Raw genomic sequence first — 9744 nt, 5'->3', positions numbered from 1 at the left:
TCTCTCTCTCCTGCTCCAGAAGAAGCAACCAAGCATGTCCCTCCCCTTAATTCTCAGGTTCAGACATGCCCTTAGTTGCCCAAGTAATTACGCATTGACATGTAGATGAACTTCTCTCCACCCCTGAGGATATGCAAATGCACCAACCAAAACCAGGAGAGATATTCTGGAAATACTGCAATTTTACCCACAGGGCACCCCTCCAGAAATCTCACCTTATAATCTACTTGTTCCCCTTTTTCTGCAATAGTCCCTGGGCAAGAAAACTGGAGCACTGTGACCAGACTAATGACACAACAATAGCAACAGCAATAAAATCCTGACAGTCCTCAAGCTGGAGGATTCAGCTAGGTTCAAAGTCTTATGCAGATTCAGTCCATAGCTGGTCCATTCCATAGGCAGGCAGTAGCCGAGGGTTCAGAGCAATCATCATGCAGCAGCTGCACAGGGGAAACCATTCAGGCCAAGAGGACTATAGGAGAAAATAACATTAAGGGTGATAAGATACATGTTTTAATGACACCAGCATAGGCAAATCCTGTCCATCAGGTAGGATACATGCAAGAGAGTGGTCTTGTGATAAAACAGTGGCAGGAATGGGATCTCGTCCTGGTCTAGTATATGACACGTTCACTCCCCTCTCTGTGGGAGTTACAGATGGGTCGATATATAGGGCTAGTGGAGGTACATGCGCTGGCCATAAAGATAAAACTTCCCCGCAAGATGCTCTTACCTCCTGGATGTTTGGGTACACTACCGTGACCTTTGGGGCCATTCAGCTGTTATTCCAGGAATACACAGGAGGCCAGCTTCCAGGCCTTTCCCCCAAGGTGCCAGAAGGGCCAGCCATCACTGCTCCATGTGTGGAAATGTCCAGGGCCAGGTCCATTCAACAGTGTCTAGAGGACTTAATGAAGTTGGGGCTGGCAACAGGATGTTGCTCCGCTGGCAATATCTTGGTTTCAATAACTTCTTTGGTTTGGACGTACAATTGTATAGGAGAGGCAGCAAGGTGTGTGAGCATATCCACAGGGCTCAAAGTTCCTCTACGTGGCTTCTCATTCAAACGCTGCGGCACTGTCCATAGGCGAACTGACCAACCCCGAAGGCTATTGCTGTCTGACTTCAGGCCAGATTTCAACAAACCATTGTACCTCTCGATCGCCTGCCCCGGCAAGATTATATGGTACATGAAATTTCCACTTTATTACTAATTGCTGCAACCATTCTTGTAATGCATGTCCAGCAAAATGGGTGCCCTGATCAATTTCAATCAACTCCGTCTGGCCATTGGCTGCAAAGAGAAGCTCTAGACCTCTCTTGGTGGTTTGCTGATATGCACAATGTGCAGGAAAAGCAACCAATAGTCTAGTAGTCATGTCCACACAACATATGGCATACTGATATCCTTCTGATATGGGCAGAGGCCCAATATAGTCTATTTGCCACCTGACAAGGGATATTGGCCCCCTTACTATTGCCCCATGTTGTTGTGGGACTTGGTGTAAGTCCCTCTCAGAGCACACAAGGCACTCCTTCCGGGCACTGCTAACTTCTTCAAAGGTCAGTGGCAAATCCCACTGATGGGCTACAGCCCACATTGTCTTTTGCCCCGCGTACAACAAACGCTGGTGTAGCCATTGGGCCACATTAGATGGAGGCTTTCCTTCTAGCCAGAGAGCTGGCCAGAGGCTAGAGTTCCAAATCTTGTAAACAATGGTAGTATTAGAGTACCCCTAACAACAGCCTTTATTTCTTTACCCAAATTGATACTCACTGTTCCTGGCTTACACTCTTTGTTCCTGGCTCACATCTTTTACTGCAAAGTAGAATGGAACCAAAGGGAATTAAATTTATTGGACCTTAGATTTATTCAAAGTCTGTACAAAACAGCGATTAAGAACACGGGGATTGCAGTCAGATATATCAGGGTGTAAATTCCTGCTTAGCACTTAACTGCTGCAGTTTGGTAAATAACTTAATCTCACTGTCCTCTTCTGCAAAGTGGGGGTAATAATACCACCTTTCAATTTTTCTGACAATTAAATAACAAATCTTAATGTCTGGAACAGACTAAGAAGGAAGTTTATACAGTAGTTAATATTATCAAGTCTCTTCCCATTTCCTGGGGCCAAGTGCTTTACACACTTATCAACCCTACACAATGGATTTAGGACTGAAAAATGTAGTCAGTGTACAATAGCAGAAATTTATGTAGCAGTGGGAGTGTGTTCATAGCAGTATATTTCCCAACAATAATGTGAGACACACTTTTCTTGGTTGAAATTTGATAAAAGCTAGGTAGGAATTTAAAAGAAAATTCCACACAACAGGCTCTGATGAGCACCTTAAGCTGATACTCCTCGTTTCTGGATGAGGGAGGAGCACACCTCAGCATACGGTTTGGCCCAGGAGCCCCTTTGGCAGGACGCTGGCGCCTTTCTGGGATACTTGGCTGGGAAGGGCCATCCCACCTGCTGGAGCTGGAGGGCTGAGGACCCTTTATTGGCTGCTGCCCTCTTGCTGAACTCCGTGCAGTAAGCACCGCATACGTTCGCAGGTACTTTAGCGGATCACCCGTGGCGCCTCTGTACGAGAGGAAAGCGGGTTCCCACGCACAGGTGCTACTGTCAGTCCAACCTGATACCTCACATTCTCGTTCAGCTTTGTAGGTAACGCTGGACCCGAGGACACAACATCCGGTAAGGGGAGGCGCCTCCCTCTGGGGATTCTTGCAGAACCGAAGCCATTCCACAGCCTTGGAGGACTGCTTTCTCCTGCCTTTGCTGGACAGCCAATAGATACCTTGCCAGGTAAGGGCCGCCGGGGCCTGGGAACCTGCAGCTCAAGCCACAGGGCCTGGAGGAGGGAGAGGGGGAGGGGAGCGGGGGCCGGTGCCCTGTGTGCTGTGTTGGGGTGGCTCCGGGGGGCTCCGGGGGCGGGACCTAGAGCGACCGAGAGGCCCGGGGGGTGGAGCTGGGCGAGCGCGCGGTGGCGCGCACGAGACGAGGGCGGGGCAATAGCCGCAGGCTCAGCCCGTAAACAGAGAACGTGGCGGCGAGTGCCGCCGTTCCTTGGTAGCCGCTTTTCTGTGCGCGGCTCGGCCCCGGGTGGAGGCTGCCGGGCTCCTGGACGAGTCCGCGCGCGATGTGGGCCCGGCGCTGTGCGCCTGCGGCCGGGGGTTGGCGGCTCCGCGGGGGAGCTACAGCCCTGAGGTGAAGACCGCAGACGAGCTGCGGGTGCAGCACCTGGAGGAGACCCGAAGTGAGGGACGCGGCGCTGGCGGCCGCCGGTCCTAGGAAGGGGTCGCGAGGTCGAGTGTCGGGCTGCCGTCAGTGTCCGCCCGGCTGCCAGGTGGAGGCTGCTCCCCTCCCCTAGTCGCGTCGCGCCCGTGTAGCGCTTTCTGTGCCTAAAGGGGTGCTACTGGGCAGCCCGCCTGCCTGCCGGTGCGGCCTCACTCCGCGCCGTGGACAGAAATGCGCTTTACGCCCTCACCTCTAGACGGCCAAGGTCAGTCAACCGGTGTGATATTTGCTTCCAGACTTTGTTCTTCCTGTCATTGTTTTCTGTCAACTCGTATCAGGGCGAGAGTTTTAGAAGCCGCAGAGAGAATGCACTTTATGATTCCGTACAATCGTACACTGAAAGCTGTTCAGCTTGTTTAACGGGAAGAAGTTTTTCCCTTGTTCATTTTATATTAGAAAGTTAGTTTTGGGAGAATATTCCACTTATTAAAAAATTTCGAAACTTTTTTTCTGTTTGAGTTTCCTCTCTGAGCCCTGAAGATGTTATTGTTGATATTGATCTTGCCTTTGAGCAACCTACATTGGGAGAGACCGATGAATTAGCAACACAATACAGGAGAAAAACATGGGAAGGAGGGTGCTTGCCCTTTGGGAAAGATCATTGACGTTCATTCCTTTTCACTTGCAGTGTTGGGAAAAGCTAAAGGGATCTTGAAAGGAGAAGTAGCATTTTGCCGTTAGACCAGTCATTTAAGTTTGACATGCAGTTAATTGAGCACCTAGGATCTGTTAGGCAGAAGGGCGAAATGCGTTACGTCATGATTGCTGTCCTTAAGCAGCTGTGAGTATAGTGAAGCATATAATGGTCATCAAAAGGCTATGCTAACTTTAAAGATTCGTTGAGAGCACGTGGTCATTTATATTTGGGGAGATTGGAAGAGGAAAGGAGATGCTGAGGGTCAGGTTAGGGTTTTGCCAGATGAAATGGGTTCCAAGGCACTGCTTACTTAGGCACTGGAATTTGACATCAGTGAGGGTTTTTAAACTAGTTTTGCCTCACTTTCTCATGTGTAAAATAGGAAAAATATCACCAACTTTGTATGGTTGCTGTGATGATTAGATGAGAACATTAATATGAATTGCTCTCTAAGTATTTAGATCATAGTGGGTACTCCAGAGTATGTTACTTCATTTTTTATTTGTTTATTTCAGACAGAGACCAGAGCATGGTCAAAGGCATGGGATGTGAACATGAGTAGTGTTTTTGTAAAATAACATAAGGCAAGTGTAGCTGTAGTGCGGCATGACAGGCAGAATAGTGAGAAATGCAGGCAGAAAGCAGGTGGGCACTGGGGTGATTACAGATGTGAATGCCATCCTCTTGGCTAAGCTTGGTCTTGCTGGGATTTCAATTATATTAGGTGTATCAACAGTACATTAGATGCAAAGGGAACGCAAGTACAGTTGGTAATGTGCACATACTCAATTTTGTTGTCGTTATGATATAAGTACAGATTGAAAGAAAATTTTCAAAAATATCTGGAAAGTCCTTAAGTTAGGGTCCAAATGGAAAGAGAAGAAATCAGAACATACAAAACAGTTTAATTAAATTCAGATGTTTTCAGTTACCTGAAATGTAAAAATCAGCTATTAGGACATCCTCCATTTCATAAGGAAATTGACCCAGCTTCCTCTGAGGATCATCAAGAATGACAGCTGAGGCTTGGCTAACATTATGAATGTGCTCTGCTTTGTTATCTAACCAGCAGTAAGCAGTGCAAAGAAAAACATGAGGTGTCAAGGAAACCGCAGGTGGAGGCGTCTCCCTGAGCCTTTGCTTCTCACACAGGCGAGTCCAAACTTCAGTGCTCTCAGCAGCCTGCTGAGAAGATGAGAACTCTCCCGGGTCAGAGGAGCCCCAAACTGCCCTCTGCTCCCTAGGCCTCTTTAGGCTGGTGGATGTAGGTGAGTGCAGAACACATCAGCCCTCATCCACTGCCTGGGTTCCATATTTGTAATTTGTTGTGGAGGCAACAAAGTAATTTAGTTATATAATCACTAAAGTTTATTTAGTGGTTATTCTTGCAGTGTTACCCAGCCTAGTTGGAGTTTCATGGCCACAGTCCTGGGCATGGTTTAAAGGTTTTTCCTGGTGTCCTACAGTGAATGAGTGGCCTCCTTTATAGGTCAACTGCTCTCTGATCACTGTCCTTCCTGCTTTAATCTTCACGCAGTGCTGGGGTTACCTTTTTTCAAGGCCTAGACTCCCCTGCTCTGTGGAAAACCTCTAGTGGCTCCCTGTTTCCTGTAAGCCTCCCGTACAGCTGGCAGGCCTTCACAGTCTGTCCGTCTTCCTGCAGTCGCACCTCTCCCTTCCCTACCAACCTTCTCCCAAGTCTGGTAAGATTCTACCCGTAATTGTGACCCACTGCAAAGATCATCTTTGTGAACCAGGTCAGAAGACCAGGCAGAAATAGAACACACAAGCAAATGCATAGTAGGGCAGATCATCCTCGATACCTGCTGCTTCTCAGCATTCACATCTAGATTAGTAAGTCTTCCTGAGTGTCTCTGAAATCGTTTAACTCTCCTTCATTTTCATTACCAGCACCACTCTTGTCCAAGCCAGCATCATGTCTAAAGTGGGCTGCTGTAGAGGCCTGCTTGCTGGACTTATTACATATCCTCGCTTTTCTTTTCGGACAGGTTGATTTCTTTCATGTTTTTTCCCTCATGTTTTTTTTTGTTTGTTTGTTTGTTTGTTTGTTTTTTATTGAAGGGTAGTTGACAACAGTATTGCATTACATTAGTTTCAGGTGTACAACACAGTGATTCAACATTTATATACATGATAATTCTAGGTACCAGGTATCACCATACCAAGTTGTTACAATATTTTGACTATATTCCTTATGCTATACATTACATCCCGGTTACTTATTTATTTTACAATTGGAAGTATGTTTATATATATATATATATATATATATATATATATATATATATATTTTGTGAGGGCATCTCTCATATTTATTGATCAAATAGTTGTTAACCACAATAAATTTCTGTATAGGGGGGTCAATACTCAATGCACAATCATTAATCCACCCCAAGCCTAATTTTCGTCAGTCTCCAATCTTCTGATGCATAATGAACAAGTTCTTACATGGAGCACAAATTCTTACATAGTGAATAAGTTACATGGTGAACAGTGCAAGGGCAGTCATAACAGAAGCTTTCGGTTTTGTTCATGCATTATGAACTATACACAGTCAGTTCAAATATGAATATTCATTTGATTTTTAAACTTGATTTATATGTGGATACCACATTTCTCTATTATTATTATTTTTAGTAAAATGCTGAAGTGGTAGGTAGATACGAGATAAAGGTAGAAAACAGAGTTTAGTGTTGTAAGAGAGCAAATGTAGATGATCAGGTGTGTGCCTGTAGACTATGTGTTAATCCGAGCTAGACGAGGGCAATAAACATCCATGTATGCAGAAGATTTCTCTCAGAACATGAGGGGGGAGGTTCTAAGCCTCACCTCTGCTGCTCCCCATTTTCTCACCAGATGGCCCCCTGCGACTGTGCCTGTCTTAGGTTGTTCCTCCCTTGAGGAATCTTACCCGTCTCTGGCTAACCAGTCATCTTCTGGGGCCATACAGGGAAATGTTAAGTTGGTAAGTGAGAGAGAAGCCTTATTGTTTGAAAAGGTTAGCTTTTTACTTCTTTGCATATTTATGCTCTGTGGCTTCTATGCCCAGCATTTGTCTTGAGGTGTCTTTACCACTTGGAAGAATTATGATACTCGGTAAATTCGACATGTGGCACGAGTTCTATTTAAAGGTTGTGATTAGGTAGGAAGAAGAAAAGCTATAGAAGTAGCAGGCAGAAGAAAACCTGGGAAGATTGATTATTTCTTTGACATATCTTCTTGTAGAGTAACTTCAGCATGGATAGGTTTTAAACTACTAATTAAATTGTGCACACACATTAACATAATAGGAAATAGTTACCTAACCAAAGCATACCTGTAATTACCAGCCATCTCCAGTGAAACCAAGAAAACCAGTTAGGCACCTTAGGCATTTGTGAAAACTTATCTATGATATGGTGGATATTGTCCGACTGAACTTAAACAGTCTGAGAGAATTCAGATAAACTAGAACAACCCATTCCTGGGTACTGTTCATATCCCATATGTTCTTTTAACGATAAATAGTCTGTGGTTGTAAGATTTTGGAGTGCTACAATTTGCACTTCTCCTAATTCTTGGTTGAGTTCCAACAGTATAGATCCAGTCCAATTTTTGTTTTACTGTATGCACAGGCCAGCTTAGATATCTCCTTCATCATTCCCATGGCAAGTCCAGGAACTGGTGGGATGAGTGCATCTACACCTGTGACAGTGCATGGATCTTTGTTGGAGTTTTTTTTTTTTTGCTGATCATCTTCTGTCATGAGTCTTCCCGAGAGTGCTGATGTTGGAAGTTCTTTTTCATATCGTATCTTAGTTCATTTTCGGGGTAGCCAAATTAGGCTTTGATCCTCTGTATAAACACAAACAGACCCTTTGCCTACACTTTTATATGCCCTTTATATCATTGTGTAGAACTCATTAAAGGTCACCACATAGGAAATGCTTTTTTTTTTTTTTTTTTTTATCATTAATCTACACTTACATGACGAATACTTTGTTTACTAGGCTCTCCCCTATACCAGGTCCCCCCTATATACTCCTTTACAGTCACTGTCCATCAGCATAGCAAACTGTTGTAGAATCACTACTTGTCGTCTCTGTGTTGTACAGCCCTCCCCTTTCTCCCACCCCGCTATGGATGCTAATCTTAATACCCCTCTTTTTCTGCCCCCCCATAACCCTCCCCACACACCCATCCTCCCCAGTCCCTTTCCCTTTGGTACCTGTTAGTCCATTCTTGAGTTCTGTGATTCTGTTGCTATTTTGTTCCTTCAGTTTTTCCTTTGTTCTTATATTCCACAGATGAGTGAAATCATTTGGTATTTCTCTTTCTCTTCTTGGCTTGTTTCACTGAGCATAATACCCTCCAGCTCCATCCATGTTGCTGCAAATGGTTGGATTTGCCCTTTTCTTATGGCTGAGTAGTATTCCATTGTGTATATGTACCACATCTTCTTTATCCATTCATCTATCGATGGACATTTAGGTTGCTTCCAATTCTTGGCTATTGTAAATAGTGCTGCGATAAACATAGGGGTGCATCTGTCTTTCTCAAACTTGATTGCTGCATTCTTAGGGTAAATTCCTAGGAGTGCAATTCCTGGGTCAAATGGTATGTCTGTTTTGAGCATTTTGATGTACCTCCATACTGCTTTCCACAATGGTTGAACAAGTTTACATTCCCACCAGCAGTGTAGGAGGGTTCCCCTTTCTCCACAGCCTCGCCAACATTTGTTGTTGTTTGTCTTTTGGATGGCAGCCATCCTTACTGGTGTGAGGTGATACCTCATTGTAGTTTTAATTTGCATTTCTCTGATAATTAGCGATGTGGAGCATCTTTTCATGTGTCTGTTGGCCATCTGTATTTCTTTTTTGGAGAACCGTCTGTTCAGTTCCTTTGCCCATTTTTTAATTGGGTTATTTGTTTTTTGTTTGTTGAGGCGTGTGAGCTCTTTATATATTCTGGACGTCAAGCCTTTATCGGATGTGTCATTTTCAAAGATATTCTCCCATACTGTAGGGTTCCTTTTTGTTCTATTGATGGTGTCTTTTGCTGTACAGAAGCTTTTCAGCTTAATATAGTCCCACTTGTTCATTTTTGCTGTTGTTTTCCTTGCCCGGGGAGATATGTTCAAGAAGAGGTCACTCATGTTTATGTCTAAGAGGTTTGTGCCTATGTTTTCTTCCAAGAGATTAATGGTTTCGTGACTTACATTCAGGTCTTTGATCCATTTTGAGTTTACTTTTGTATATGGGGTTAGACAATGGTCCAGTTTCATTCTCCTACATGTAGCTGTCCAGTTTTGCCAGCACCATCTGTTGAAGAGACTGTCATTTCGCCATTGTATGTCCATGGCTCCTTTATCAAATATCAATTGACCATATATGTCTGGGTTAATGTCTGGATTCTCTAGTCTGTTCCATTGGTCTGTGGCTCTGTTCTTGTGCCAATACCAAATTGTCTTGATTACTATGGCTTTATAATAGAGCTTGAAGTTGGGGAGTGAGATCCCCCCTACTTTATTCTTCTTTCTCAGGATTGCTTTGGCTATTCGGGGTCTTTGGTGGTTCCATATGAATTTTTGAATTATTTGTTCCAGTTCATTGAAGAATGTTGCTGGTAGTTTCATAGGGATTGCATCAAATCTGTATAGTGCTTTGGGCAGGATGGCCATTTTGACGATATTAATTCTTCCTAGCCATGAGCATGGGATGCGTTTCCATCTGTTAGTGTCCCCTTTAATTTCTTTTAAGAGTGACTTGTAGTTTTCAGAATATAAGTCTTTCACTTCTTTGG

General features: G+C 44.3%; 1 long non-coding RNA gene across 1 annotated transcript; it reads left to right on the top strand.

Annotated features, from left to right (window-relative positions):
- Positions 1 to 3036: 3036 nt before the first annotated feature.
- On the top strand, positions 3037 to 5941 carry LOC118924984 (uncharacterized). Its single transcript, XR_008995675.1, has 3 exons — positions 3037 to 3510; positions 5095 to 5210; positions 5854 to 5941. It is a non-coding gene; the product is annotated as an uncharacterized LOC118924984 (long non-coding RNA).
- Positions 5942 to 9744: the final 3803 nt, after the last annotated feature.

This window comes from Manis pentadactyla, unplaced genomic scaffold (assembly GCF_030020395.1).
Source record: "Manis pentadactyla isolate mManPen7 unplaced genomic scaffold, mManPen7.hap1 scaffold_734, whole genome shotgun sequence".
Taxonomy (NCBI): Eukaryota; Metazoa; Chordata; class Mammalia; order Pholidota; family Manidae; genus Manis; species Manis pentadactyla.
Note: the sequence above shows the minus strand (reverse complement) of the source record. Positions and strands in the feature narration are given on the sequence as shown.